This window comes from Muntiacus reevesi, chromosome 1, assembly GCF_963930625.1.
Source record: "Muntiacus reevesi chromosome 1, mMunRee1.1, whole genome shotgun sequence".
NCBI classification, from domain to species: Eukaryota; Metazoa; Chordata; class Mammalia; order Artiodactyla; family Cervidae; genus Muntiacus; species Muntiacus reevesi.
The window spans coordinates 164,231,463-164,237,918 of record NC_089249.1 but is presented as its reverse complement, the minus strand read 5'-3'; positions in this window follow the sequence as shown (position 1 = coordinate 164,237,918).

The following is a 6,456-nucleotide window of genomic DNA, read 5'->3' as shown; positions in this document are numbered from 1 at the left end:
TGTTGATGGATTTCCCATCTCCATCACCACAGCCACTAATCAGTTATAAACCAAAGCATGGCACTCATTACATCTAGTCTACCTTATAGCTTCACCTTCCATTTACTTTTCTCTTTCCCATATGGGCTCTAATAGTTGAGAATCTTTTAAGTTGCCAGTAACAGAAATCAACTGAGGCTAGTTAAGTCTTAAAGGGGGATATTAATGGAAGGATATTGGGGTATCATGGAATTCAGGGCAGTGATACATTATAACAGTGGCCAGAGACTGAGATATAAAATGCTTTGGAAAACCCAGGCAGTTTTCTCTCCATCTGTGATCTTTGCTTCTTGTGTCTTCATTCTTCAGCTTTCCCCCGCCAACACCTCATTGCAAATCACGGTTATCATCAACTTTAGATTTTACATATATTCCCTTTTCATTACCAAGAGAAAAACTGTCTTCTCTTTCTTCCTTTTTATCTCAAAATCCTGATGAAGGTATTTTATTGACCCAGCTAGGTCAGTTGCCTACCCTAAACAAGTTAATTGTAAGCAGAGATCTCAGTTTCTGTGGGAACCACGTGGAGGGTGTGATGGTGAATGGGAGAAGAGGGCTGGAGGGGCAGGAGAGCAGAAGAAAGTTATTGTTCATAGAGATCCAGATCCTACTCACTCTTCAATGCTGGCTCATCAGATCAGAACTTAAGAGTTGGAAAGAGTCTAGGAATTCACCTAACTGAAACTTCTCCCTTTATAGATGAAGAAGTGAAGAATCCCCTTCTTTAATTACTCACATGTTTTCACCTGAGTCATATTTTTTTAAATCATTTTTTTCCTCTAAATTTGTTAACTTGGTTCTCCAAACACTTGCCCTTAATGGCTGACCATAGCTGCAGTTCATCATTCTAAGAGTTTTGCTGCTTAGATATGCTATTGCCCCAAGGAGATCTTTCATAAATTATACTTCAGAACCTACTCACTAGTTTTGCCTTTTATCACTGCCTATTCATTCATTGAATTTGATTTATGTCATACCTGAATGGTCTAGTGGTTATCCCTACTCTCTTCAGTTTAAGTCTGAATTTGGCAATAAGGAGTTCATGATCTGAGCCACAGTCAGCTCCTGGTCTTGTTTTTGTTGACTGTATAGAGCTTCTCCATCTTTGGCTGCAAAGAATATAATCAATCTGATTTCGGTGTTGACCATCTGGTGATGTCCATGTGTAGAGTCTTCTCTTGTGTTGTTGGAAGAGGGTGTTAGCTATGACCAGTGCGTTCTCTTGGCAAAACTCTATTAGCCTTTGCCCTGCTTCATTCTGTACCCCAAGGCCAAATTTGCCTGTTACTCCAGGTGTTTCTTGGCTTCCTACTTTTGCATTCCAGTCCCCTATAATGAAAAGGACATCTTTTTTGGGTGTCAGTTCTAAAAGGTCTTGTAGATCTTCATAGAACCGTTCAACTTCGGCTTCTTCAGCATTACTGGTTGGGGCATAGGCTTGGATTACCATGATATTGAATGGTTTGCCTTGGAAATGAACAGAGATCATTCTGTCATTTTTGAGATTGTATCCAAGTACTGCATTTCAGACTCTTTTGTTGACTATGAGGGCTACTCCATTTCTTCTAAGGGATTCCTGCCCACAGTAGTAGATATAATGGCCATCTGAGTTCAGTTCACCCATTCCAGTCAATTTTAGTTCGCTGATTCCTAGAATGTCGACATTCACTCTTGCCATCTCCTGTTTGACCACTTCCAATTTGCCTTGATTCATGGACGTAACATTCCAGTTTCCTGTGCAATATTGCTCTTTACAGCATCGGACCTTGCTTCTATCACCAGTCCCATCCACAACTGGGTGTTGTTTTTGCTTTGGCTCCATCCCTTCATTCTTTCTGGAGTTATTTCTCCACTGATCTCCAGTAGCGTATTGGACACCTACTGACGTGGGGAGTTTCAGTATCCTATCATTTTGCCTTCTCATACTGTTCATGGGGTTCTCAAGGCAAGAATACTGAAGTGGTTTGCCATTCCCTTCGCCAGTGGACCACATTCTGTCAGACCTCTCCAGCATGACCCGACCGTCTTGGGTAGCCCCACATGGCATGGCTTAGTTTCACTGAGTTAGACACGACTGTGGTCTTGTGATCAAGTTGGCTGGTTTTCTGTGATTATGGTTTTAGTGTGTCTGCCCTCTGATGCCCTCTCGCAACACCACCGTCTTACTTGGGTTTCTCTTACCTTGGACGTGGGGTATCTCTTCACGGCTGCTCCAGCAAAGTGCAGCCTTACCTTGGATGAGGGGTTTAAATAGATTTAAATAGATTAATAGATTAAATAGATTTAAGGGACTAGATCTGATAGACAGAGAGCCTGATGAACTATGGACAGAGGTTCATGATATTGTACAGGAGACAGGGATCAAGACCATCCCCATGGAAAAGAAATGCAAAAAGGCAAAATGGTTGTCTGAGAAGGCCTTACAAATAGCTGTGAAACGAAGAGAAGCTAAAAGCAAAGGAGAAAAGGAAAGATATTCCCATTTGAATGCAGAGTTCCAAAGAATAACCAGGAGAGATAAGAAAGCCTTTCTCAGTGATCAATGCAAAGAAATAGAGGAAAACAACAGAATGGGAAAGACTAGAGATCTCTTCAAGAAAACTAGAGATACCAAGGGAACATTTCATGCAAAGATGGGCTCAATGAAGGACAGAAATGGTATGGACCTAAAAGAAGCAGAAGATATTAAGAAGAGGTGGCAAGAATACACAGAAGAACTGTACAAAAAAGGTCTTCACGACCCAGATAATCACAATGGTGTGATCACTCACCTAGAGCCAGACATCCTGGAATGTGAAGTCAAGTGGGCCTTAGAAAGCATCACTACGAACAAAGCTAGTGGAGGTGATGGAATTCCAGTTGAACTATTTCAAATCCTGAAAGATGATGCTTTGAAAGTGCTGTACTCAATATGCCAGCAAATTTGGAAAACTCAGCAGTGGCCACAGGACTGGAAAAGGTCAGTTTTCATTCCAATCCCTAAGAAAGGCAATCCCAAAGAATGTTCAAACTACCACACAATTGCACTCATCTCATATGCTAGTAAAGTAATGCTCAAAATTCTCCAAGCCAGGCTTCAGCAATATGTGAACCGTGAACTTCCAGATGTTCAAGCTGGTTTTAGAAAAGGCAGAGGAACCAGAGATCAATTTGCCAATATCCGCTGGATCATCGAAAAAGCAAGAGAGCTCCAGAAAAATATCTATTTCTGCCTTATTGACTACGCCAAAGCCTTTGACTGTGTGGATCACAAGAAACTCTGGAAAATTCTGAAGGAGATGGGAATACCAGACCACCTGACCTGCCTCTTGAGAAACCTGTATGCAGGTCAAGAAGCACCAGTTAGAACTGGACGTGGAACAACAGACTGGTTCCAAATAGGAAAAGGAGTACGTCAAGGCTGTATGTTGTCACCTGCTTATTTAACTTCTATGCAGAGTACATCATGAGAAACACTGAGCTGGAGGAAGCACAAGCTGGAATCAAGATTGCTGGGAAAAATATCAATAACCTTAGATATGCAGATGACACGGCCCTTATGGCAGAAAGTGAAGAGGAACTAAAAAGCCTCTTGATGAAAGTGAAAGAAGAGAGTGAAAAAGTTGGCTTAAAGTTTAACATTCAGAAAACTAAGATCATGGCATTTGGTCCCATCACCTCATGGGAATTAGATGGGGAGACAGTGGAAACAGTGTCAGACTTTATTTTTTGGGGCTCCAAAATCACTGCAGATGGTGATTGCAGCCATGAAATTAAAAAACGCTTCCGCCTTGGAAGGAAAGTTATGACCAACCTAGACAAAAAGCAGAGACATTACTTTGCCAACAGAAGTTCGTCGGGTCAAGGCTATGGTTTTTCCAGGGGTCATGTATGGATGTGAGAGTTGGACTGTGAAAAAAGCTGAGCGCCAAAAAATTGATGCTTTTGAACTGTGGTGTTGGAGAAGACTCTTGAGAGTCCCTTGGACTGCAAGGAGATCCAACCAGTCCATCCTAAAGGAGATCAGTCCTGGGTGTTCATTGGAAGGACTGATGCTGAAGCTGAAACTGCAATAATTTGGCCACCTCATGCGAAGAGTTGACTCATTGGAAAAGACCCTGATTCTGGGAGGGATTGGGGGCGGGAGGAGAAGGGGACGACAAAGGATGAGATGGCTGGATGGCATCACCGACTCAATGGGCATGAGTTTGAGTAAACTCCCAGGGTTTGTGATGGACAGGGAGGCCTGGCATGCTGCGATTCACGGGGTCGCAACAAGTCGGACACGACTGAGCGACTGAACGAACTGAACTGATTCATTCATTCAATCTGTCCCCCAGGCACTTCTCCTTCTGTTGGTCTTGTGAATGTTCTTCCCCAGAGCTGTGTCCTTAGGCACATTCTCTTCTCAAGTTAGACATTTTGTCTGATTGATTTTGTTACCATCCCAACACCTCTTACATCTACATTTTAGAACTCTCTCCTGAACTCCAGGTTATTATGATCTTCAACATCCCACCATATATCTCCCCTTGGATATTTCATAGTAAACCTCAAAGTCAGCATGTCCAAAACTCGACTCAGCTTTGGGGATAAAATCTGTATTCCTTAATCTAGGAAGTGGTATCACCACTCATTCAATTCTCCAGTTTAAACTTCTCCCTCTCATCCATTGCCCCCACCCTCCACCCCCCAATTAGTCACCAGGTCCTATACATTCTATTTAGGACTTCGTCAGTTTATACCCTCTGTTCTATTTCCATCGTCAGTGCTTTAATCAGGCTCTTAGCATTTCCTAATTGATTAAGTTCCCAACTTTTTTTTCGATATCTAATCTGGACTTATCTATCTTCCCCACTGCTGCTAGAGTAGTCATTCTAAAATATATAACTAATCAAATTATTGCTAGAAATCCTTCAATGGTTTCTCATAAAAGGTAAAGGTCAATTTCCTTAATAGAATACTTGATATAGAGCATTGCCTAGTTTTCTAGCAGTGGCTCCCAAATTTCTCCCTGAGCACACGTCTCTCCAGACAAAACATCTTATGGTCCTCTAAATTGCATGCTCTTTTATGGTTTCTGTTCATCAGTTATGCTATTTTTCCCTCCTTCCACCTAACTTCTTTAGTTAGCTCCTACTCATCCTCCCAGATTTAGTTTGTGCACATCTTCAGAGAATGCTGTGGGGCTTTATACTTCCTTTACTAGAAAAGCACCCTACTTTCCTTAAACAGCCATGAACTGTCCTTTATATTATCTTTCTGTAGATTGGTGAAAATAACCAGTGATAATTTCTAAAAATATTTCCTTTCTTATAGGGAACATCTCAGGATGGCACCAAACATTCATTAATAGTTCAAAATATCTTTAGTTTCTCTGTAAAAGGAAGCCAATGTTTAGTAATTAATGTTTCAGTATCTTATTTTATTTGGGAGTGACCTAGATATTTAATAAACTTCCAACACTTAATTTAACACAACCCTAGAAATTCAAGTTACCAAAATCTGGAAAGACTAAAACAAAATTATTTTTAATAGAGTTTTCCTAAAAACTCTTATCTCACATTTTCTTTCCTTAAAAGTTTATTCACACTGAGTTGCTTCCCTTATGGACAAATTTTCAACAGATAAAGTAAGCTCTTCTTTAGTTTATATTAAATTTAGGTATAATAAAAGTATTATGCTTAATGATGATTCTTATGATAGGTCTATATTAATTAGATCAACAAACATTAAATACCAGGTATTAATTTGACTATTCCCCATTCACATGAACCTGGAATTCCTTTAACTTAATTTCTCTTGTATTTAGAATTGTTTGATTTATAGGTGCTTACTTTCTTTAGGCCAATTAAATTAGAGCTCATTTACAAATTAACCTCAAAATAACTAAATAAAAAAAAAAAAAAAAAAAATTAACCTCAGCAATATTATCCAAAGACTAAGACATACACTGAGACATACATAAATCCAGAGAGACAGAGATCTGATCTTACAGTTTTTTGCTTGAGATTTAAAATGTCTCTTTGTCCCTTTTTTCCCTTGACTTGAAGTTCTACCAATTTACCAAAGGCTGAAGTCTCAGACAATGTGGGCTGTGTATCTCAAGGACATGATAAGAGTTAACTTCAGACTTTTCCTAGGCATATTTCTGTTTAACAAGCTAGCTTTCTCTAATTGTACATGCTAGGAAAACTGGTTTTATAATTTCAGAAAGATTTCACTTTAACCAGTTTTCTCTGGAGTCTAAAGAATATCATGGTCATACTGTTTTTTCCCCTTCTGTGGTTATGGTCTAATAGCTAAAATTTAAATTAGAGTACTCAAATCAGCTCTGTTAACAGGGGCAGACTGACTGATAAAATGTTGTCCTAGCAAGGATTGTCCCTCTGGGGAGGTGGGGGTCTTAGTTTGATCCAAAGAATCTGGAGAAGTAAG